Raw genomic sequence first — 27,095 nt, forward strand, 5'->3', positions numbered from 1 at the left:
TGCCGCCTGTTTACTAATTTCGTAAACGTTTACTATTGACATCTAAAGCAGGTTTTGCAATTGATAATTTTCGGTTCACAGCCTCCTTTGTGTACCTGACCTGAAATATCATCACAATTAACCCACAATATATTCTAAAAGACGAAATTATTTCCTGATTAAGCATAAGAGTGTTTAGGGAAAAAAACAAACAAACAAACAAACATTTTGACTTACCTGTTGTCGCCAAAATTGCGAGGATCCCAAACAATAAAACAGGTAAAAAAACTCGTGACATACCGTACGCCTTACGACAAGTTGTTTCCAGTGTTTCGATGTAACGACGTGTTATCATAAAAAGAAAGGTAATGGAGAGTAAAGTAAGAAATGCTGAGGCAGTTTCGGCCAAAATTTGTGAGTAAGAAGTGATTGACTAAAAAATAGTAGAACTCAATTCACCCCTTTACGATATCATTGCAAGAAATGACTTTTTTGCGATTCACTACCCAAGTCCATGACATTGACGTGAAAATGACATAAACTTGACATTTCTTATATCGTGTCACTGGCTACCATAATTTGTTACTAAGAAAAGAAGAGAACTCTTCAAAGAAATTTGAAAATTGTTTCTTAATTGCTTAACTTCCGAAGACTAGCAGAGGGTCTGGATGGGGTTAACTGACCACTGACAAATGGCAAAATTTTAACTGACAACTGAGAAATCGCTGAAAAACTAACTGACAACTGACATTTGTGGTGGGCTTTTACTGACAACTGACAAAAGCCCGGATCGCCCTTGGTATCCTAAAAACTGGATGTAAGATAAGGACAGTTGATCTATTGTGTTCAAAGAAAGTACATTTTCCATTACATATCAGTAGGAGTACGCCAGAGTGTCCTATTTCGTTAATAATTACCGCATGTGCCATCCACATGAAGGTCATGTGTCACATATCAGTTATATGGTCTTTGATACCCGACTCGATCGTCAACTTACGCGATGGCCGTGAATGCTGGTATTTTAAGAGCTGTTGTAAGCTTTTACTGAATTGAGTCGAAAACGACATTGGAGCATCACAGAAGCCGCATTCCTATCAAAGATGTTAAAACCGCACTGGCGCTGATAAAGCACCCTACTTCGTTTCTTGGTCTAAAGGACTTGTCTAGTAAGTATGGCCTCGGAGATTTTGATGTGAATCTTTATCATATGGCTCCGAAATCAGGCGGCAAAAGCGATATAATTTTGCGCTAACTACGGACGAGCAATGGAATTTGGAGCTTCCTACCATGCTGGCTGGAACAGGAAGCGAATTAAACAGTATGTATTGGAGTGGTTTGGTATTGGTAGATTTATATCAGTTAATAGCCTACTCTTTATCATAAAACGCCCATTAGATGTCGACTTATAAGCGCCGTCAGAATTTTCTCATTCTTGAATTCATGTAAATTATGCTTATGTAGATTGTAATGACATAGCTAAAGTGACTGTGAAACAATTAATAATAATAATAATAATAATAATAATGATGATGATATTTATATAGCGCCTATCCAATGATAGATCTAGGCGCTTAACAAAGTGAGAGGAAATTAAAAATTAAAGTTAATTAAAGTAAATAAACTTAAAAACTCGTGCCTGTCTTACCTCCTAAGAGAGAACACAGATATAATCTAAGACAGTCCAGGGCTTATGCCATGCCCCGTACACATACAAATCGTTTTAAGAACACTTTTATTCCAAGTATGTGTACATAATTTTTTTCTTTTTTTTTTTTAGACGAGTTTGTACATATTTATATATAGAGTTTTTCGCATATGTGGTTTTATTATAATTTCAATTGTATCTATTCCTAGTTCTAAGTAATTGTAACGCAATTCAGTCTACGGACTGCCATGTTCGATATTCTAATAAACTATCTATCAGCTGCTGACGGTGCGAACACATGCAGACGAATATGACACGGACTCAGAAAACGACCGTTTCTGACCAAGAGGATGAAGATATTACCCCAATTACGGTTTCTACATCTGGGCGGCCAGTTCGCGCCCATTTTCACCTTGGTTTCTTAGTTACGCTTTTTCTAATAGCCTAGTTGAAAAGTACACAAAAGAACGTTCCTTTCCAATCATTTCATCGGAGCGAACCGCAACCAAAGCATTGTAAAACAAAACATAAATCCAATATATTTTGCTAGAGGACTTTTCACAAGTTTCGTTTTCTTTCTGATGATCGCAAGGGAAAACGGAAGTTTGTTTTCAGAAGAGTCGTAACTGACTTAAACAGTGACTGAAAGTCATTTGAAAGATCTTATTTCATTCCAGTACTAAGAAAAAGCAGTTCTTATTGTATCAGTTTTCGACTAAATTTTCGAGTGCACGCTATATATATGTGCTTTTCAGCTAAAATTATAGGGTCGGAAAGTAATAATTAACTTGCCAAGTTAATCATTAACAGTCATTTAACTGACAACTTACAAATGCCGGAAAGTTTAACTGACAACCGGACATTCGTACCCACCCCGTTTTCCAGACCCTCCTAGCAGTGTGGCGGTCAGGAAGTCGCGGTCAATATAATCGATAGCCTTATATCACATTATGAGACAAACGATTAAACGTTCATTTATCAACAAATCCACGATGAAGAAGAACATTTTCTGTGACATGGTTTTAGTTTATACAATATTTTTATATGGCAAGGTAGTCTAGAGGTAAATCTCTGAGCTTCGGGATCCTGCTATATAGACTGTTTCCATTGAAATGGTCATAATCTGCGTATTTTTGTTCGCGAAAACCGGCAGATTCAAAATATAAACATACACAGAACATAAAAAAGTTTGGTAACCTCGCTTGCCTGAGCCGTGCTGGGGAATATTGGCCCAAGGTCGTTTCGCTCGGCCCGTACTACCACGACCTCGGACCTCGGGCGAACAATAATTGTGGTTCTATAATTCTACGATATTAAAAAAACGACTTCTTAGTACTTTTACAATTTTATTTTACAAAAACACAGATCTTTTTCTCTGTTCTTTAAACCCAATTAGTCCCGAAGCTTCAAAAATTTACACAACTAGTAGAACTTTTTCCTAAGTTCTAGAATCTATGATCAGGTGTTCTAACGACACACTCGAAATCTACAAACGTGTACGCCTTAGCAGATCAAGTTGTACAGAAGTGGAGCATTCTACTCTTTTGTTGTCCACATCAATTATTCTAGTAAATATTTCAGTTTACCCAAAGGACGGCCGATGTTATTTCTGAGGCTTGCCATGACGTCATAATCTTTATCGTATTACTGTACATGAAACGTGATTAGTTAACAGATCAGTCGAGTTAGTAAACGCACGTGTTTGGATATCCTCTTGAGAACTAGAGCCGCAAATATTGGTAAGTCGATGTCGTCATCACAAATGCATGTTTTGATTTTATCAGTTCCTCCCCTTTTCTCACGGACAAACTTGGGTGGTAGGATGGGTGAGTTATAACTTAGAGCGGTTGCTTCAAAACATAGGTAATCCCCTTCCCCTTCCCCTTCCCCCCGCCCTCCCCCCTCTCCCCGCCCTCCCCCTCTCCCCGCCCTCCCCCCTCTCCCCGCCCTTCCCCCTCTCCCCACCCTCCCCCCGCCTTCCCCTCCCCCCGCCCTCCCCTCCCCCCTCGCCCTACCTTCTTTCCCCCCGCCCTTCCCCATCAACTTAAATCTGTCATTTTGTCAAGGTTTCGTTTCTTTGTTCGTCCCTTTGCTATTATTCTTTACTTTTTCGTGTTTTTAAATCGAAAACATCGCATTATTGGCCCGCACGTACGAGGAATTTTGAAATGTTTTCATTACAATATCATGAAATTCGCAAACAATATACTGGAGAACCTTTTTTATTAATGGCTTTGCACTAAGTTTCCAGTATTTACTACGATGTAGCAACAGCTTTGAATGAAAGTTAACTTGGTAATATGACGTAATAACCTCATGTTTGTGTATTTAACAACATATTTTTTAATAATGAACGAAAGTGGTGTCCAATCACAGATCGACATCGCTGCCATTTCATGAAACCCTTTGACACTTATCTTCCATTTCAAGATCTTTATGAGAAAATGTTTTTTGCAAATGTTATTAGCTCACTGCAAGAGCCCGTGGTCTCTTTGCAATTCGTTAGTTAGTGTCTAAAAGAAATCAGAACTCAACGGAAAGACCATAGGTGAAACAGACACCTTTTAGGCTGATGGCAACGATATCTTTCTGTTTATCACAAGCGGTACCTCTACGAAATACATAGCGTGTTTTTTTTTTCAGATCCAGAACAGACTGTCAAAGCATATGATATGGATTATTATTACAGAAACAAAGGGAATAGTATTCCGTTCTTCAAATGATTAAGAAATACCTATAACTCATACATTAAACAGGACCATTTAAAACAGAACGAGCAGTACCTTTTAACAACTGTCGTAAAATGAAATACCTGTAAATACTTCGTAATAATTCTGGTCCATACTTTACAATTTCACACGTAAATTTACAAAGTTGCAGTGGCGACTCATTTTATTTTGCTGTTGTTATACCAGTTTGTTGTTATACCGGTCTGATTCCAGACTGTTACAGTGTAACAGGCGTCTTTACTGCTTGACCTCAAATCTTCACTGATCTCATTGAGCATCGGTAAAAGAAGGTCAGTGAAGACTCTTATCGAATGATTGATATGAACGAACAGGCAATACTCAAACTGAGGCTACCAGAACATATAATTATCTGGAATTGTTTCCAAAATTTTAAGTTGCACAGTGTGATGATCGGTGTGTGCGACAGTGGGATCTTTCTACATGACTAGGGTGAAAAGGTATAACAAGTGAGAATCGATTTCTGAAAAAAAAAATCTCCGTATTTGACTTTTGAACTATAGATGAGACCCCCTTTTTTTCAAGGTTTAGAGCGCTATTCGAGCGAGTACCGTAGAACAAAAACCAAAGAAATCACAATGATCAACAAGAAATAAGAAACTATACCTTTAACACTTAATGAAAAAGTAAGTACAGCCGAGCTGCCTAAAGCGCGGGAAAACGCTGTTGACCAAGTCGTGAATGGTTTTAGCTTTGCATCTGATTGGTTGAGAGAGTGACACGAGTTTTCTGGACAGATCACAGAGCCAAGTAAGGCAAAGCTAATGCAATCCCGGAATACTTTCGACATTTAACTGACAATTTCTCTAAACATCATGGGGGCATACAGTCCCATACAGTAAGGAAACAAAACAAAAAAAGAACAACGTTCACCTTTTGAGTTTTTATATTAGACCGATCTTGATTTTAATCCACATTAAAAAGTAACAACTGAGATTCAATTTATGACAAAACGAAAAAAAAAAATTAACGCTCAATTTTTGATCAGACACAAATAAGAACCTGTTTGGCCGAGTAGGACTGATAGTGACAGTTATATCCCCTGGGAGATACTTAGTAATTGAACACTCTCTATGGTATCATCATTATCAAGTCGTATTTAAATGGAAAAGCCTTATTGGCTGGTTGTTGATCAAACATAGAAACTCTGGTCATAACAGACTTTTGAAAGATAATTTTCTAATTAAGAGATGCATTTATCGATATAAAGTACCGATTCGATTGTTGGCTATTTGCACCACTTTTCCTTCGCCCTCCCCTCCCATATCGTCGACCCCAATGAATAAATGACCTAAAGAAATAATGGCTGAAAGTAAACCAAGTGAAAAATAAAATGGGTGACATTTGTGTTTCACAAAGGGTTAAATAATTAAACAGTTACACTTTATTTGGCCTTTTAACTAAGTGCTATCAGTCAGTTAGAATGCCAATCAATGAAAGCTAAATGCTAATGCTATTTTCACCACAGTAGATAAACATTTTTTACTCCAGGAACGTAATAGTCACTTGACCATGACCAGCGTTGTTGTAACAACATTCATTGTCCTGGTTGTTACCATCGTTGTAAGAGCCTCCCCCACCCCCACATGTATCAAAACCATCATTTCCACTACTTCCCCCAGAGTACCCTCCTCCTCCTCCTCCTCCTCCTCCTACTCCTCCCAATCCATAAGCTCCACCACCTCCACCAAACCCACCATCGACATCCTTATTCAAGGCTCTTCCACCCACCCCTCCCTGAATAAACCCCTTACCACCTTCTCCACCCCATCCTTCGGTTCCATCAAAATTTTCTCCACTTCTTCCACTGGAGTAAAACCCGCCACCACCACCACCTGAAATACAATGAATATATTAAGATTTTTTTAGTAAACAAAAGCGAAATTTTGTTTTTAATAGGATGTCAATCCCTTCGATTTTTGGAATTTTTTTACTCGTATTTTAAAACGCTCCAATAAAACCGTAACCGGCTCGGCCAAACCTTAATACAATGCTTTTTAATTGAGCCGCTATTCGTGAGCTTTGATACTTGTATTTAGCTTTTGTAAGACCTAAATGTATAAACGGTTTTTTTTTTAACCTTTAACCTTTATTACTATTATTTGTTCACATCAGATGGTCATTACTACGCCTGCTTGCAAATAACAAAGAGCTAATCGCGGCAAGCCAGACAGTTGACATATTTTATAAATAAATACTCACATACAATTACAACATGTAGACATTAATCTTCGTGCTTACAAACATCTAGGTATTAGGATAATATATATGTAAAGAGGAAAACTACAGACTAAACATAATTACAGTTTGTAATTAATCTTTCATCTTATTAATTAGAGTATCTATGTCGACATAGGAGTTTTCAGTTTCAGGAATTTCGATTAATTTTCTTTTTTTCTTATCTTACTTTTCCTGTCCAAGATACTGTGAGTTGATTTAACACATTACCTAAAGTTTAATTTAGATGATGATTATTTGACCCGTACGGCCCCGCGCGCGTAATCTCATTAAAAACCATAGTGAAAGCTGACGTGTGTAGGGGCGGACGGGTGAAGGAACTATAAGTTTATTGTTCTGCCCCAAAAAACAAAGGAAAACTTTTCCTGCAGGATCTTTATCGTGATTGTTCAGCGTGCGCTCGTGCACCGCGTCCCATTTAGGTTGAACCAAATTTTGGAAGCGGTCCTATGATAAGATGCCTGTTGATTAGTTTGATCGGGCTGGACGGGAAAATATTTGACTCTCGGCCGTGAAGCACGGACCGCGCTGCAATCGGTCCGTACGCCATGAACTCGAGCCAACTATTTTCCGTTCTCCGACCAACACCGCTACCGCGACTCGTCTTTACAGTAAATATGACCTATACGGCCTTCGATCACGAGCTTGCTGGCCAAATTATGACACGTTACATTCACTGAAATTACATGGCATTCTCAAATTTCGAGGAAGCCGAGAAGGAAAAAGACGTTTTTATTTTAACAACACGAAAGCTTCTCGGATATAAATGGTCATCACTCAGAGACAACCAAACACTAAGGCTAGGCATGTACCGCGAGAACCCTGCTTGATCCCGAACACAAAACAATCGACCTCATCTGTAACAAGTCAGCAAAGCCCGAAAACTGAGTTTGCTGTCCCAAAATTTTTATTTACGAACGTTTGTAGCCTGACTAAAACAAGGAACCGGGTTAGAGTGGCCGTACACTCGAAGATCATTTAAATAAGAACGATATTGATGTCTGCGTCGTGTCCGAAACACACCTTGAGCCAGATAAACCTGGCCCAGTTGTCAGCATACCTAACTACAACATGTTCAGATGGGATAGGAACTGGTCAAGATGGGTTTTGAGGGTAAAAGGAGGAACTGCTGTTTATGTGAGCAGTAACCTAGATGTTGTCGATATTTGCAGATCAAAACTACATAGCTTAATTTTTAGATATGATCTTTTATAAACACGCAGCAAGTTCTATTTTCCATATAAGTATATTTTATCCGAGATGTATTAAAGAGCTATGTGCCTCCGATGCGTATATCGAGTTATGGATACGCGCGGGAAGTTTGGAGAGCAGAAGAGAGGAGTTGCTCGAGGGGCAGCCGGAAGCAACTCTAGCTTCCGGAGTTACATGATTAATGTGTCACGCGGGTAAAAACCCTAATACTGAAATAGCATGTGGAAAAAGCCATTTCGTGCAAATTGACAACAGGGTCAATGGAGGGGAAGAGAATTTTGGATTATTCCATGACAAAGATGATATTTGCTCTACATCTGTTATGGTGCGTAGTTGTTTGTATTTTAACTTACCCTTCGTGCTCTGAATTTGTTCTTACAAATGTCATCTTTAACGCATTTGCCCTTGTTTAGAGCAGGACAAATCATGATATTTAATTCAGATTTACACCACATTTGTCCATATTTACACCCAAAAGCAAATGCACAATTATCCTATTTATCTTTAGGACAACTGTCATATTTGTCTTCAAGTGAAATACTGACAAATATGACAAACATCACATTTGAACCACATTTGGACTGCATTTGTCTGACGTCAGATCTGATTTTTCGCTCAGTGTAATTTGAGGAAACATTACTTAGATCTAACTTCAACTGTGTATGATCCTGCAGTTCCTTAAACTTTCAAAAGTGTCTGCCTAAAATTTCATGAGCAGACCACTAACTGCATTACTAGCCAAACTGTTGTTAATTACCTGTTTCTAATCATATATCAATAAAGATTTAGAAATGCAAAGATTAGCAAAAACTAACGATAAAAACCGACGTTTCGGTGTCATCATGACGCCATTGTCAAGGAGAAATAAAAATGAAGTTTGTGGCAAGGTGTAACACTTAATTAGCATAAATATGTTACAAGCTAATTAAACAAATACTTTTGCGCGAATTGAATCGCTTTGCACGTTCAGAGTGGGTTTTAAGTCTCTGATGAAAAGCATTTCGTTCAATTTGGTGAACGAAATGCTTTTCATCAGAGACTTAAAACCCACTCTGAACGTGCAAAGCGATTCAATTCGCGCAAAAGTATTTGTTTAATTAGCTCGTAACATATTTATGCTAATTTAGTGTTACACCTTGCCACAAAGTTCATTTTTATTTCTCCTTGACAATGGCGTCATGATGACACCGAAACGTCGGTTTTTATCGTTATTTTTTGCTACTCTTTGCATTTCTAATCATATAATTCCTACTACTCGATTGCAATTTCTTTTTTTTTGCTTTTGTTTTTTTTTTTTTTTGCCTTTTTAGGAGTGTCTGCATTATTAGCCAAACTCTGTTGTTAATTACCTGTTTCCAATCATATAATTTCTACTACTCGATTGCAATTTCGGTTTTTTTTTTTTTGGCTTTTTTAGGAGTCTCTGCATTACTAGCCAAACTCTGTTGTTAATTACCTGTTTCTAATCATATAATTTCTACTACTCGATTGCAATTTTTTTTCTTTTTTTTTTTGCTTGTCTAGGAGTCTCGTTGCTGGAACATTAGTTCTGTGAGATCTCTCCAACCAAATTGTTTTTAGCGAAGTCTATAAATAAATAAATAAATAAAATAACATTCCCCCAACGTCACGAAGCCTCAGTTGAAGTAAAACAAACTCAGTTTTGTTTTCAGTCACGTTCACGCATCGCCTTTGGTAAATAAAGTATCGTCGACTCCAAAACTAATTCCGTCGCCCTAAAGAGCTACATGCTCATTGTTTTTCGAAACGATTATCATTTTAGCACATTTTCTTTTCAAATAGAGCTCTAAACGGTTAAAGGGAAAACAATCTTGAGAGTTTTGAAACTTCGCGGAACTCATGAAGTCAGCCTGAACCATCTCTATCAACCATCCATTTTTCATAAATTATAAGCCAATTAGAGCGCACGTTATAATATGATTATGATATAACATTAAATGAACAGCTGAGATGTAAGGAGTCATCACGATATACCCTTACCTGAATATCCATCATCAGCAGTCTGTGCACCATGTCCATTGCTTCCCCCTGACCATGATTTGTATCCAGGATTCCCTGTTGTGTTTGTGCTGGCGTCACATCCTTCATGTCTTGACTGAGCAGATTCTGTCCCTCCTCCGCCTCCAGCTATTATCAAAGGTGTGTCGGCTCCTCTCACCACAAACGTTCCTCCACCACCTCCAGAAGAGTCCTCGTGCGTGTTTATTCCTCCTTCTTGACCAACAAGTATCTGAATGACTTCACCCTTGTTTAAGCGGAACGTTCCAATCATTCTTGCTCCTCTTCCTCGGTACTGAATACTTTTAGCGCGTATATCGTACCCCCCTGCTGCTGCTATTGCTTCTATTCTGTAGTCACCAGTGTACGGCACAGTCCACTGTTGAACGCCGCTGGACAGTGTGACTTGCCCGTCATGATCATGTCCTGTGTAGTGACTGCCTAGCGTTGTTGGACCAATTCTTCCACTGGTGTTGAGGTTTGTAAAAACGGCCTTGAAAGCTGAAAGGGAAGAGTTAAGTTATCTACATCGTTATAACCATAATTGTTTTTAGCTTTTTTCTTTCATTAGAGGTAAATTTGCATCTACAAAAAGGACATGGAACAGTTAAAATCTTGTAGATTGATCCTTAAAACTACTCACCATTATTGCAATTATTAAGTTATTTGATATACAACTTTTTTATTTGATCAGTTATTCAATTCTTTGTCTCTCAATGGACGTGTACCCGCTAGTCACGAAAATATTTTTCCCCGAAAGTTTATCAAGCATCGCATCTGATTGGGATTGAAATGTTGTCGATCTTCTTTGTTAAAAGAGATCGCTTTTGAAATAGGCCTTCAACTAAAACTGTTCTTTCTTTTCCTCATTTCAGTCCAAAGGTTACTAGTATACTTCTTTAAACTTTCCCTTCTTAAGTTTGAATTATAGATAAAACCATCCTCTAAAAAAGCCACTCTTGGATTTCTAAGTTATTTCTTCTTTAAATCGGGAAAGCGAGATTTATCAATGCTACTGGGCTAGTTTAAGCCCTTTCTCCCCTTCCTTTGGGCTTTTCCAGGCGCTATTGCATTAATTTACATTTTCCGCTTTAGTGCTGACGAGTAACTGATGATATCCAGCCATTCTGCGTGAAAAAAGTCGAGAGTTGAGCAAACCGTAAAATTTTGACTTAGCGTCTGGGGCTATTGAACCAGGGGATTTAATTCTTGCTTTTCCCGTGACGTCATCGAATTTAGAAATTAGGAATTATCGATCCCTACGAGAATTCGGTTTAGTAAGTTAATAGAACAGTTGAATTCTTATCTTTTGAAAAATTTTCCGTTTGATTGGGCTTTTCTTCTTGTGGTAAAGCAAGGTTAAATTTCTAAGCTATTGCTTGACACGATATTAACATACTGGTACGTAGGTTAAAGAAAAGACTTGTAATATTGACGTTCTGTTGCTAAGGCTGGGCTCCCTGTGCCCTGCCCGCATTTTGCATGACCAGCGGTTTCACTTTATGGTTATTTATTATCGTGACTGCCATTTTTTATTTAGTCCTTAGTTAGGTTCTAAGTGAAGTAAGGCCTATTAAAGGTTCGAACTCAACATCAAGGACGAGACAATCTTTTGGTTCAACGGTAACCTTTTATTCTGGGTCAGGTGAACAACTGACATGACCTCTAGCGTACTCAATTTGGTAATCAACGATGTAAACGACGATACATACATACATACATACATACATACATACATTCATACATACATACATACATACATACATACATAAACTTTATTTCCATTCGGATAAATGATTAGCACTAGATGTGCTAGTATCTCCGAACATATAACTACAAAACAAATGACAATAAGTTTAAAATCGAAAGACTCATATAAAACCTCTTATAAAAATGCTAATAATTGTATACTAATCCCCACTACATATGTAACTCCTAATGGTACGTTTAAAAGCGGCTAGAGTGTCCGACATTCTTAGTTCATCTGATAAGCTATTCCATGCAGAGGCAGCGAGATACCTGAAAGAGTGAAGTCCAAAAGTTGTGATCTTCACCGTTGGTATCTGTAATTTCCTTTTACCCCTTAAATCATTCGCACTTTGACTGCGCTCTTTTAGAAGTGATGTAATATACCCAGGAGCCATGTTGTAAAAGCCTTTGTAAACCATAGTTAATATGTCCCGGAGTCTTTTATCTTTTAGTGATACCATATCAAGCCTGTTCAGTAAAGCTGAATACGAACTTTATCTGTCTCCGAGGACTAGGCGAAGCACTCGCTTATTTACTATCTCTAGCTTATTAGAATTCCGTGCTCCACAATAATGCCATACAGCACTACAGTACTGAAAGATAGATCATATACATGCCTTGTATAAACGTAACCGTGTGGATCCAGAGAGAAGCTTTCCAAAACGCCCAATGGCCCTAGACTGGTTATTGACCCTATCGCATATATGGGATACATGCTTCCAAAAACTAAGTTTTGAATCAATGTTAATTCCTAGAAGATCTATATCATCATGCTGCTCGATTCTCACCCCATCAACTATAATTATAAATGAAAAATTAAGATCAGTTTCTCCGAGTATGAGAGAATAAAATTTACTTGGATTGGCCATAAGACCGTTATTCCTAAACCAATCGACAACAATCGATAGTTCACTATTCATCCTATCATACAGGGCAAGGTGATCCGTATCCGAGCTATACGATTGCTGATCATCAGCGTATGCATTAAGCTTAACCTTTGTAATAAAATAGAAAATATCATTTAAGAATATGTTAAAAAGTAAGGGTCCTAGGACACTTCCATGTGGCGCACCTCGGTAATTATGCTCCCACGTGAAAAACTCATCGCCAATTTTTACCCTCTGTTGCCTATGCTGAAGGTAGTCATTAAATAAAGCACAACCCTGTGTATCTAAGCCGTACGCTCGCAATTTAGCAATAAGTAGATCGTGGGGGAGGCTATCAAAAGCCTTTGATAAGTCCATTATTACAACAGCTATAAGCTGCCCGCGATCTAGACATTCCTTCCACTCCTCAACAAGGCGTAACAGCGTCGTATTGCAGCTATAAAACTATCTGTAGGCTGAGAGAAAATCAGAGAGAAGGCCCTGGAAATGATGGAGTAACTGCGACGAAAGGAGCCTCTCATAGATGTTGTTTAAGGCTGGGAGAAAGGTGAAAGGTCGAAAACACTGCTTATTCATATCCTTCTCGGTATTTTTTGGTAGCGGAGTGACTTGTCGCATTTTCCATACTGACGGATACTTACACGGATACTTACACTAAAATTGTTTTGCAACAGACTGCAAAATGTCTGATCTCGCCGCATGCATTACATTTCTTGCCACGGGCAGGACAGATCGGGTCGCGTGCCATATGGTCAGTGTAATTACAGCTAAAACAGCCTCTCACTTTTGTCTCCTGAGAACCACCGGACGGTGTACAGGGCCTATATCCTCTGCCCCTACCTTGTGCTGTCCCTTTTCCTTTTCCTTTGCAATAAGATCGGCCGGAAACAGCATTTACCTGACCGGATGACTGATCAATAGCCTTGACCTGCATGTTCACCACTTCCTGCACATGGGGAAAATCTTTTAAATCTTTCAGAGTAACATCTGCTTTCTCAAGGAACTTACGGCGAAGACTTGGATCCTTTCATTTCTCAATAAGCTGATCTCTTATCGCCTCGTCGACATTTTCAAACTCGCAGGAGATCTCTTTCTGCCTCAACCGACAAACAAACTGATCCATCGACTCTCCTGACGCCTGCTTCATTTGCCTAAACTGATGCCTTTTGAATGGAACATTCAACTGTGATGCGAAATAGTTATCCAATAACTCCATACTCTCAGCGAACGGCTTGATATCCACACCGGTCAATAACATGTAATAAAGCTCCTGTAAATTCAACCCTCCAGTATGCAACAGCAATGCAGTTTTCTGTTCATCCTTCGTAATATCTTTTGCCACCAAATGCAGATTAAACGAGCGTTTCTACAACTTCCAGCGAACTTCAAGTGTTTTCGGAACTTCCTTTGGATTGAATGGAGGAAGGCTGGCCACATCAAGAAGAGGAACAAACGCTGCAGCTGGCGAAGCCTGTGAACTTGAAGTTGCACTCGAACTGGTTCCACTGTCCACCATCTTCTGAGAAAATGACAAGGCTTTCCGCACAAATGACTTCCAAAAATATCCCCTACCTCACAAAACGAATTGAATCCTCGTCGCCAATGTAACGATGTCACTTGCATGGCCGCACAGTAACCCAGATTAAACTATAAAACGAAACCAGTCTTTATTCATCCACCATGACAACCGGAAAGCATGGCGCATACAAATATCCATAATCCTTTGCAATGTCTCAGAACTTCGGCTAGGACAACTTTCGGTAGGATTACAATCAGAACATTACACTGCTTACAGTCTGTATTCTGTTTAACCATTTCATAGGAGTGGCGCAAGTCTCTTGAATTGAGTGAAACAGTCACAAAGCCACTCTCTACCTCACAAGCGTAACCACTGAGCACTCACGAATTGCTCCATTAGCGCGGAAATTGAAATCGTATCGAGTATACAAAGTTAAAGTGAGTTCCTTTAGATCTCCCTAACTTGGACGTATCGCGTTTAAAATCAATTACAAGTAAAAGAAGAGGTCTTAAAATCTGCTAGATAAATTTTTGTTATGCTTTCTGGGAAGTTAAAGAATTTCGGTAGGATTCCTACAAATGAATAGAAATGGTAGGTCACAGACTTAGATTTTCAGATAATTTACAATAACTGAAAATTTGAGTCTGTTTGTAGACCTTACGTCCTGCCATGGTAACCGATATGACATCACCACTACCCTTAAAGTATTGCCCAACAATATAGTTGCAAAGATGTTTATAATTTTCCCTCAAGCTTAAAGCTCTTTTCTTGTAACCTTTCATGGTTTCACAAACACTACGACAACGAAACCATGGAGACAATGTCCTAAGGAAAATTCCAGCCACTGATGGCCCCGTAACAAAACGTTGAGAAGTTGCAACGTCTAATGAAAAAGAAAAATGTCCCAAAACGCTCCAAATGATCCGGACAAGCTGTACGAGGCACTGGTAACGTCAACAGAGCGACGGAGTTCACACGACATACTTACATTAACAACTGCATACAAAGAATATACCGACAAAGAATCTAAAACTTCAAATTATTAGCCTGTATGTTCTGAACTTGAAGAGCTAAGGAATCATCAAGAGCCTTTCGAGAAGCTAAGTTAACGGTAAATAAAGAAAGTGAGACATCACTATTTCACTGTTCACTGTTCACTTAAGGAAATCTGTAATTTCTACAAGCTCCCATTTGAATCTAGAGATTCGAAAGCTATTCTAATATCAAAACTTAAGGACTGAAATGACCCATGAATGCCAGTGCTCAGTGGAAGGATGGTTACACCATCAAGCAGTGTTGCAATGGACTTTGTTGCTGGCTATAATAGCCACCATTTTGCTAGAAGGAAGTATATGTATATATATATATATATATATATATATATATATATATATATATATATAGCGTAGAATACACACACACACACACACACACACACACACACACACAAAAACAAAACAGTTTAGTTGTAAAAATATTTGTGCTTTTTACATTTTTACATACTTACATATAATTGTGCTCGGTAACTGAAATGAAAAAGAAAAGGTGTCCTGCATAGCAGTCTTTCAAATTTCTCTCTTTAATTTAGCCAACAGGGAGTCATGCAGAGGCGTGTGGTGAAAGCAACAAACAAATTAGAAGCAGAGAGGAGCTTATTTAGCCGGCCTTTTTCATGTCTTTGTATGAAAAAAAATGTACAGTAAAACTGAAAATGAAAAGGAAAGGGTTTAGTGATAATAGGTCAGAGCTGAAACTAACATGGCTCACTTGAAAATTGTATGTGGAGCTTATAAGTGGAAAACACTAAAAATTGCACATGGCTAGTCTTATTAACACCATACATAAATGACATTGGTTACTGTTTCGGAAAATCATATGTTAGAGTCAGCAAAGCGATGATTTTGCATACATTCTTGGGAACAGCAAAAATGATATAGAACAAACATTCTAAGTACAGTGTTCATTGCGTGAAATGGAACATAAATAAAAGGTTGTGGTAAAAAAGACGCCTTATCTTATTCCACAGAAGACAAGCAAAAGGTAATATGGGTACCCTGCTTAAAAATACATCAATAACTACTAATTAATACCAGTTCTAATTTAAAGGAAAGAGTTATGAGAATAAAATAAAGGTAGTCTGTACCACGAAGCATGCTTTCACTGTTTAGACGGAGAGTCCTAAAGTTCTTAAAGCATGTATTCGAATAACTTATGACGATAGCCCCACTCACCCCACCCCACGCCGTTCTGTTTTTACTCAGCGGCTGGTCAGCGGTCCGTTTAGATAATATCAATGGATTGTACCCATTATCATTGTTGTCTCTAGGAAGGAGGGAAGGGGAACGAGGAGCTGTGCAATGCAAAACCAGATCTACGGCTTGTTAATCAAGTCGTGTTAGTGGAAACGTTTATGTCTTAGATGTGATAGTCGGAGTACGTTATAATTAGGATTATAAAACTTGTGTTTCTACAATGTTCATTACCAGTGCAGTTATGTATATCCCCGGTGAATCCACGTTTACAAATGCACTTGAATGATCCCTCGGTGTTTTGGCAAACGACGTTTTCATTGCTGCAGTTGTGGGTATCTGTAGTACACTCGTCGACGTCTAAAATAAAGTCAATAGACCTTTGGTCAAAATACTGAATTACAGAGGTCGCAGCAGGAACTAGGGGGGGGGGGTGGGGGGAGAGGATGTATGACGTGCAATGCTATTTGTCGCCTGTGGTGTGTGAAGAAGCAAGTTAGAACAAAAAATGCGAGGCTTTGGAGAGGAACATTCTGTGCTCCACTTTTCCCGGCACGGAATGCCTGTAATAGGCTGGGGTGACACTACAGCTTGAAAACACATAATGGGGCTGGCTTGAGATCCTTTCTAAAGAAAGAGCAAGAAAATTGAAATTACGCGTCATAAGTAGAGCCGATTTTGAATTATAAACCATCCGAGGGAATAGGCTCCCATGTTGCAATGAAATACAAAATTAATTTTTATTATTTTAAGTCTTGCCTTTTTCACAATCGTGGCCAGTGAACCCAGACGCACATAAGCATCGATATCGTTTTCTTGTGAATCCCGACTGGCAGGTGCCGTGGTTTCCGCATGGAGATTTAGCACAAAAATTCTTTAAAAGAAAAAGAAAAAAAAAAAAAAAGGAAATGGGATGTCACAAGTAATTATTCAATACCTTAACAACATTCTCCTACATCTCCCCGAGAACTTGAATACAAAAAGAAAAAGAGAATCGGGAAGGGATGCCTGTAGATAGGATTTAAAGAGTATAGTGACGTCCCTAAGAACAACATCTAGGAACCCCGGTCATAGCTCAATTGTATCTTTCTACCTGTTCTTAGCATCTCCCGGGCCATGAAATTGATCTAATTATTGCGACTGTTTTTAAGCTTCGAACCAATGGAATAAAACTGCCTTTTGCAGAAATGCCTTAAAATAACCATTCCAGTTATCTTTTCTCCCGAGAATTTTCTTATTAGAAGCGTGGTTGTGCTTTCTCTAATAGAACAGCGCTCAATTGTTTACTCAAGGCAGGTGAGCATGGCTCTAAAATGAATACGGCAAAGTACTCGCTTCTGATAACGGTGTTAGGTGTCCGTCCTCAAGGCGCTCAAAGGATTTTTGTTTTTGGTCATTTCTTAAAAAATCCGTAACGACGCTAGTAGGTGGTTAAAATTATGTAAAAATAACAAATAATGGATTAAAGTATCCCTCAGCTCTCATGAATGGCTTAAAAAGAGAGAGGTGCAATTGACATTTAATTAACAGCTCGTCTATGTACCTTAGTTCCATGGTACACATAATTCGATGCTTGTACCAGATCCTCGTCATACTCTTTAGCAGTTGAGTTATTCAGTTCACAGTTGTGTGCTTCTGCCCCATTTTCTCCAAAATAAAAGTTAACACTGACGCAGTTATAGTTCAGGTAGCAACGGTATTCACAGGTGTCCCTGTCAATCACACTGATATTTGCTATGGTGTGGTTAATAAGACGTTCTCTCACGAAGAACAGGGTCGATGGAAAGGCTAATATACGGCATTGATCTAAAAGTTCAAATCATTAAAAGTCAAATAGCGTCATGGGTTCTAAAGGTCTAGGTTGCTGTTAAACTCGTTTTCCGAGCGCTTGGGTCTTGCCTTGATAATTATGACATATTCAGTAAGATACCAAGATCAAATTAAATATATATATATGTATATATCCTTTAGTTTTTTTCGAGAGAAAAGATCTTTAGAAAAGGATTGTATGGACAGAAGACATGTTATTTGGCACGTTTATCGATTATCCTTTGATTTCCAGAACATTCTTGATTAGTCCTTTAGGAAAGTTCTAGTGGTTTCGACATGAGCACGTGACTTCTATTTATAGAAACTCAAGTTGTTTACCGTAAATTCTACAAAATTCTATGATGTAATTTTACTAAAAATAGTCGTGTTGTGGACCTGTAGAATCTTCTAGAAAGATTGTAAGCAACTATATAAGAAGGTGCTGTAGGTTGTTGTGTTTTGGAGGAAAAAAAAGAAAAAGAAGAGAAAAAGATGAAGGAAATAAAGGAGTTAGCGAAGACAATTCTTTTCAAGGTTTATCCCGAAACCATTTTATGATCTCCAAGAGCGAAAAGAGTTTTTTTTTCTATCCTTTATATAAATGCAAAAAATTTTCACGATAACCTCTGCTGAACCAGCTTACATTAAACAAATTACATATCTTTTTTTTCTTTTTTTGTTTTTGTTTTTCTCATCTGGGTCACTTTCTGCGGGACACCTCACACAAATAGCTTCACAGTCGTTAAAAATAATATCGACAAAGTGTAGTTTTAATGAACCCAAACTCCGAAGAAAATTTGATCCAGATAACTTTGATAACTTCCATCAATGCTAAATAATAAGAGGCAAGAAGTTTCAGTCTTGAACTCCCAACTTGTATGCATTACGACAAATCATATTATTTTCCTCGCTCGTCTTAAATGTTATTATGCGCGCGGTAATTGCAAGTCCTGCCAACTCCTAATGGGCCACCATGGTCTACATCTCTACGTATGCATGGCCGGAACACGACGTGTGCACTTCTCTTCAGCTGGCAAGTTCCTGTTTGGCTTAGCCGAGTGGTTTCAAAGCTCTCAAGAATTTTTTCTATGTTTCATCCCGATTGAGATACATCCTTTTGAAGCTCAATTTCAAAAGTAAATATTTGCTTAAAAAAAAAAAAAACCATGATATGTTAGCTCTGTAAACGGACGAAAATAAGTTTGAAGTTAACAATATTTTATTCATAAACGCGGGACGAGTTAAGGCCGCAACGAGGAAACTAAACTTTCGTTACTCTTCCATGAAATAGTAAGAATTATTGAGTGTTGTTGAATTGATTATTTTGTCATAAAACCTTATGATAAGAGGTGCATCCATTGAACGATATACACGCGCCAAGCACGATCAAATTCTCGATTTTACGTTAAGATCTTTATTCCGTTTTAGTTTTGTTTTGTTTTTCTCATTGTCCATATCAATTAAGCCTCACTTCGATAAAACTTGTCCACGGTGGATTAATATCCAAAAAAACCCTTGGAAACCGCTATTGAAGTAAAAATCTTCCCGTTGCTTCATTGTGCATGGATTTTAATTCAATTATGAAAATGCACTAATAAAGAGTTGTGAAATATAACCAATTTCAATGTGTTCATGGTTAGACATCCACGTCGTTCATCTCTTAGTATAGCCACCTGTCAAGTGAGGATCCGGAGTTCTCATATTTCCGCCCATTTGCACTTAGTTCCGTTTGCATTATTGGAAACTTAATTGCTCTGTCTGCATTTAACAATTTTCTCTCTGTTTTTATTACCTTTGAAAAAAAAAAACTTACTCATTAGGCTTCCAAAGACTGCGTAATACATAACGCAGGAAGGTTGCTACGACGATTGAAAACCATATGCCTCGAATGCCGATTGGTATATGTTTAACACATGTCGGAAATATGTTTATGACGTGTATAAATTTTACTACAAAAGTTTTCTTCAAATAAAAACAAATGATGTCAACTAAATATGACACCAGCGACTAATTATGTACAAAAGAGAGGTCGTTATTCCACAGGAGATTGTCAAAAGAAGGGAGGCAATTTTTCGAATTGAAAAAATTTCCTTTCCAACTAGTTAATATAACAATTTCTATTTCCCTAAGTGCGAGGCTAACTATAGGCTCTTCCTTGGGTTCGTGCGAGCACCAAACAAATATATGGAATTTGCGAAAATATGTTCATTAGTTTTGGATAGCCTTGATAAAACTTAAATGGACCTTAGAGTGTCTCAAAAGAATTCGAGGGCATAAGCTGTAAAAAAGATAACCAATTTGGTATCTGCAGACATTGTTCGGTCATAACTAAAAGCTTTGCAGACTCACGTTCGCATATTGTAAAAAAAAGAATCTAGAACATTTTTGAGCGAACAGAAGGTGACAGCGCATTAAAATGGAAGATGAGTTTCAGTAGCCATCTTATACAATGTATATATGAAGTTCATATATTTTGAACTGCGGTTATAGATACGTATGATGCACGATCCTCGCAGTAGAGAGCGCTATTTATGCAATAGCGAAAATCAGACCTGAAAAAAATCAGGTATGTACGGGATTCGAACCACTGACCTCTGCGATACTAGTGCAGCGCTCTACCAATTGAGCTAACAAGCCAAGTGGGAGCAGGTCGTTAAGTTGATTCGTAATAAACCCGTGATGACAAACCAGATACAATGTATATATGAAGTTCATACATTTTGAACTGCGGTATTTGATACGTATGATGCACGATCATCGCAGTAGAGAGCGCTATTTATGCAATAGCGAAAATCAGACCTGAAAAAAATCAGGCCTGTAAGGGATTCGAACCACTGACCTCTGCGATACTAGTGCAGCGCTCTACCAATTGAGCTAACAAGCCAATTGGGAGCAGGCCGTTAAGTTGATTCGTAATAAACCCGTGATGATAAATCAGATGCAATGTATATATGAAGTTCATATACTTTGAACTGCGGTATTAGATACGTATGATGCACGATCCTAGCAGTAGAGAGCGCTATTTATGCAAAAGCGCACTCTACTGCGAGAGAGTAGTAATGTGCTCTCTACTGCGAGAGTGTACATTGTACATTATGCAATGTGCTCTCTACTGCGAGAGAGTACATTGCATAAGTAGTACTCTCTACTACTTATGGAATGTAGCCATCTTGTTAGTTAAGCCTCTATAAACGAGAATTTTAGTCCTGGAAAATGTGCGTTTCCATTTTTTTTTTTTAATAAGTTGCATAGCTGAAGAATTAAGAGCAGAAAAACAAACGTTTCTTGTAAAAAAAATGCAAGCTTTAAAATATACCATCTGGGCAGAACTGAAATTGTCCGAAGGGAAGCACCACAGAGATAAGGAACAAGTGGGGAGAAACTCTCATGTCTGCCAAAAAACAGCAGAAGAGAAATCCTTTCGATGTTTTGAAGCTGTTAAGCAAACTGAGGAGCTTAACAGCAGTTTGTTGACAGAGATGTACCACCAATATAAGGCTACGCTACCCTAGAAACGTGTTAACCAATAACATTTGGCCGTGATATATAAAAGATGTTTCACCGCCCGTCACAGAGAGGCTGTGAGATTAATTGTTAATGTCTACTGAAACAGTTACTTTGGTTAGTTTTCTCTTCAGGCAGCTATTTATATCTTTCACTCACTATCTCTAGGGAGGCTTCTTATCTTATTAGCAGCATAAATTGACAAAACTTTGTGAAAATGCAAGCGCATGAAAAGGTTTTTTTTTTTTTTTTTTTTTTTTTTTTAAGATTCAAATTGATACCTCTGTGGTATTTTGACCAGAGAGGGATTTTAAAAGACAATTTTAGAGATCATGGCTTCAATGAGGTAGACCCTTTTGTTAAGTGTCATTCGCACTGAGTTATTTTTAGCCTGATTTGCACCTGCATTTTAAGTATTCTTTCGTACAATTAAGTGAGTTTTTGATATGCAAATTAATTTCGAAGAGAAGGTTTTCCCCTGGTTCCAAGTGAAGTTTCCATATTTTGTTTGTGAAATGACTAGGTGCATCTTTTAACTTGTATCAAGAGAGAATTTCATGAGCGCGCTCGACACTTTAGATCGCTGTTCACACGGGTGGTCTTGCCAGAAATCAATTTTAGCTTGCAGAGACACGAAAAAGTAGGATTGGAGAACAACCAAACTAAAAAAGAAAACTTTCTTTCGACGGGAATTCGAGAGGATCGCCCATAGAGAGAGTGGCATACGTGTGAAGGTGTAGTCTGATCGTCCGGGTGAGTGTAGTCCTGAGAAGGACTGTTGTCGGTGGCAGTGACTGACGTTTCGACAACCTGTGCGGAAGTCATCATCAGAGTCAAGTGAGTGATTGTTGTCAGTAGAATGTTCTTATTCCAGTTGTTCATTCTACTGACAACAATCACTCACTTGACTCTGATGATGACTTCCGCACAGGTTGTCGAAACGTCAGTCACTGCCACCGACAACAGTCCTTCTCAGGACTACACTCACCCGGACGATCAGACTACACCTTCACATGTTACCCCCGGGTTCAAACCATTTACTGCAGAGTGGCATACATTGCCAAACCGAATTCTGGTTTCTAAAATAATATCTACCACAAAAACTCAACTTGTTTAAAAGATAAAAGGTTTAGATATTGCATAAATAATTTTGAAAAGACCTTTGAACGGCTATAGATATTCCTCGCTTCATTGTGCATTGAAAATTATTTAATAATGAAACTCTACGTGGAGGATTGTTTTATATCACTACGTGATGATGGTAAACAACTTTTTTTTTAACTCGTACTCATCTTATCAGATTAGCAAATTCTACAGTTAAAACTTGCTTAATTCATTTTTTGTGTGTTTGTGTTTTTTTTTGTTTGTTTTATTATTTGGTCCACATCCCAATTTCTTAATGTCTTTTAATTTTGCTGGAACATGTCAGCTGATCTGTCAGGTTACCAAGCAACAGTAAGATTGGGAGCCTCAAGCCCATATGAAGACAATTTTCGAAAGAATAGGCTACTTTTTGAGATCTCATGATTTAATATACTTTTTGCCGGATGATGCATCCTCACTTTGTAAGTTTGCTAAACATTGCTTATGTTTTTCTATGCAAATCATCTACGTCTTGAGTTTTATTTCTCCAAATTTTGCAACCGACAAAGTTTTTATCAGCAGATCGTTAATGAATCAGTCTTGTGAAAGACATAAAACGAAACTTATAATTTCACCGCAGTAAACACTTTTTTTATCATATTACAGTTGTGATAAGAACTTCGAAAAACCTACGTACAGACCTAATCGAGTGTTGCCGCTCAGAAAACCTCATAACTGAAGTTTATCTTGTTTTTTTTTAATAATGTAGTCTTTAAGTCCCGACTTTTTCACATTAATTTTTAAAATAGAAATTTCCATAATTATTCTCAAAGTTGCTTTGTATAACAATATTACCCATTCTTATTATTCATGTCAGTTAACCTTGTTCAAGATAAAACGTCTACACATCCAATAAACATTAGAAGTCCTTTGACTAAATTCGAAATCTTCTCTTGGCCTCAATGGATATGGGCGATAATCGAAATATGAGAAAGTCATTGTGAGTGTTTCCATAGTAATTGCATAGCATCTACAACGTTTATTGGCGGTCAGTATCAAAGTCATTCCAGGTAAAACACAAGATAGACTTAATTATTTATGCATGCGTTTCACAGTGCATCGATAATAGTTAGAATATTTCTCATGATTACTGTAACGAATGAAAAGGAAGAACCAGAAGGATCTAGAATTAAAGGTGAAACATCTCCTCAAAGTGATAGCAGACAGTGTACAGCAATTATTCTGACAGCCTCTAGCTTGCTAGATAGTTTGCGTCTACAAGCGCGAGACTCAGCGCTGCGAATATTCGGTCGCCATTTGAAAGCGCGGGGAAGGGAGGAAGTGGAATAAAACGCCTGCCCGAAACCCATCATTTCTCACCAACCGCTCCCTATACACTGCATGGTATCCCCGAAATGTCACGCATTCTTGAAGGAAGAATCAGATGGAATGAAATGGAACCTCGTGTCTAAAACTTACGAACGTGTCATACTGCCAAAATAAAGTATTCACGTGTCAGGGGTGATCGCGAACGGTACGGCGCAGTGACACCAAATTAAGCGGTAAAAAATTTAAAATCGACAAATAAAGTATTAAACGAGGAGTGTATAACCAGGCTATACTTCCGATAGGGAAACACCAACATTTCAACGAAAATTAATTTTTGATCCTCATAATAAAGGAGTACAGAGGCCTTGAGTTTCACGACATAGAGAACAAAACTTTGTACGAGTTATGTAGTGAACTTGGTTTTTGGTTGACGCATTTATCTAAGTTATCCTACAGAAATGTGCAGGCCATGAGGTCGCAAGTTAAGAAGCAATCATCGCTTTTTCAAAGATTGGAAGTCTGTAGCAAACGCAGCACTCAAGCTTCACCAGTGCTGTACAAACACCTACTTGTGCAAGTTGGTTGGTAATAATACAATTTAAGAGCAAATCCGTGCAAAAATCAAACATTACATTGCAAAGTTAAAAAACTACAATTCGCTGTTCTTTTGCCTACAAGTATCCTTTAGAAAGTATGCAATTGCTGAAGTTTTTTCCTTGAAAACATTATTTGTTTCAGAAAAAACGAAAACGTTTCGTTTTCAGTCCCAGGATCGATTTGGTGACACCGAACAGGTTTAAAAAGGTCATGATTCGCGTATTAAAACAATTGTGCTATAAAAAGCCATCATAGTTCCAAGTGGTTGTACAACTTGTCACAGTCTAAACACCGCGATTTCATAAAGATTGGATCAATCCCAGTATTCAAGAGAAGTCAAAAGGTTATGGCTCTCCCGTGTTGCGAAAAAGGGTAGACGAAAAACAATGACAATTTTGAGCATGTGCCTTTGTTCAGAATTTCGTAAGATTGCTTAAAATATGTAGAGTTGAGTTTGAGGAAATAAGTTTGAGATTTTTAAAATTTGTTTGAAAATCGTGAGGAAAGACATAAAATCACGCCATCCTCTTGTGTACATGTGATCATCAAGACATTGATAGAGTAAAAATTACCACGACTCCGATGCATATAGCAAAGTAAATAAAATAACCTTAGCTCAAATATTATATTCTTAGCTGTTCGCAACAGTCCAAAGTTTTTTTTCCGTTTTGTCGTTTTCTCCATTCTGGGATCTCCGTAAGTTTGACATCGGCACCGTCGCTTTATGTCGCGCCTCGATCAAAACAGCTGCTCCGGAAAACGTCTAAACTTTGCAATTTGTGTTCCATGTGCGCTTGATACGACGTGTCGGTGTTCTTAGCGACAACATTCATTAAAACACTGATCGAGCCGACTATTTAATTAAAGCTTACGTTCAGAGTTTTCTATCTTCGACCCTGCGATCTCTCCCTATAATTCGTTACTTTGGGGCAGCAGATTTCTCTTTAGATGACTAATAACTATTATAATATAACCAAAGTAAAGCGCGCGCTCTGATTGATCAATTTAGCGTCCCCCCTTTGCCCATGGGTGTACGCTGCTGACGTGAGCAAATGCAAAGACTATTTTTCCGCGCGCGCTTGTTTTTTTTCTGGTCACGTAAGATGTTAAATAAAGGGAACTCTTTAGCTACAATGTGTTAATGTTATGTTATAAAACAAATGGTAAACACCACAGCGTACACTATTGAGTTATGGATGCACTTGGGAGGTTTGCTAAGCACTCAAGAAGCTACAGTCGCTCTCGGCTATCGCCTCGAGCGACTCTTACGCTTTTTTCGTACTTAGCAACCTCCTGCGTGCATCCATAACTCAATAGTGTACGCTGTGGTGTTTACCATTTGTTAATTTTACCACGAATTTCTCGTTCTCGTTACTTACTTCTGAAGAATCGATCACGTCAATTTTATGTAATTAATTTTAATTTTAATTTAATTTAATTTATTCCATTTCACTGCAATTACATGGGAAAATAAAACAAAAGAACACACAATAATAACAAATTAGGTTACATAACAAGGCAGTGGGGAAGACTAGAAGGGAACTGACTAACCATACGTGCTAGTCAACCCATTATGAAGAAAATATACGGATATATAAAAAACTTAATCAAGGTATGTAACTGGCTAGCAGCTAACTACCTAACTGAGTAATCTAACTAACTTACTAACTAACAACCTTACTAACTAAGTGCTGGTTTAGCCCAGGTGGTACATGGGTGCTCAGGGTCGAAAACCCTATCGTTATAAAAATTAGTGCATAGTCTCTTAAAAGAAGAAACACTACAGCTAGCCGTCCTCAACGCATCAGGCAGATTGTTCCATAGATACGGAATCCTATTAAAAAATGTTCCCTTAAAAAGTTCCGTCCTGAATCTATTAATTCTTAGTTTATTACTTGCATGCGATCTTAATCTCTCATCTGAACAAAATTGAAAATACGACTTAAGTGAAGAGTTAAAATGCCCGCACTTCAGTTTATAAAAAGTTGAAAGATCCTTGACTTCTCTGCGGTAAACCAGTGGTAGCAGGTTGAGACGTTTTAGGCGTTCATTATAGCTAAAATCGGGTAACATAAGCCGAGTCGCACGTCGTTGCACCCCTTCTATTCTTTTTATCATAGAAATTGATTTTGGGCTCCAGATTTCAGAGGCGTACTCAAGGTGAGAACGTACGAGAGCCACATAAAGGGATCTCAGAGTTGGTAATAAAATTTTGCTTCCGCTGATAGTGCGACGAATAAAACCCAGCATTTTGTTAGCCTTGTTTACCTGGGCTTGGATGTGATCATTGAAGCTAGCTGTATCTGACATAAGTACCCCGAGATCGCGCTGGGCTCTCACCCTGCTAAGAGCCTTCTCTCCCATTCTGTAGTTGCAAATTATGGGGCTGCGTTTCCGTGTTACTGTGCAAAGTGAGCATTTGTCAACATTGAAGGCCAGCTTCCAGTTGTTACTCCAGTCAACCAGCTTGTCAATTTCGTCTTGTAGCAAGGCACAGTCAGCATAAGATCTTATGGTGCGGAAGCACTT

At 38.2% G+C, this 27,095-nt stretch overlaps 1 pseudogene; it reads right to left on the reverse strand.

Annotated features, from left to right (window-relative positions):
* Positions 1-3,836: 3,836 nt before the first annotated feature.
* The window catches only part of LOC148737145 (uncharacterized), a 50,027-nt pseudogene continuing 26,768 nt past the window's right edge, over positions 3,837-27,095 (reverse strand).

The sequence above is a fragment of the Stylophora pistillata genome, chromosome 2, assembly GCF_964205215.1.
Source record: "Stylophora pistillata chromosome 2, jaStyPist1.2, whole genome shotgun sequence".
In the NCBI taxonomy this organism is placed as follows: Eukaryota; Metazoa; Cnidaria; class Anthozoa; order Scleractinia; family Pocilloporidae; genus Stylophora; species Stylophora pistillata.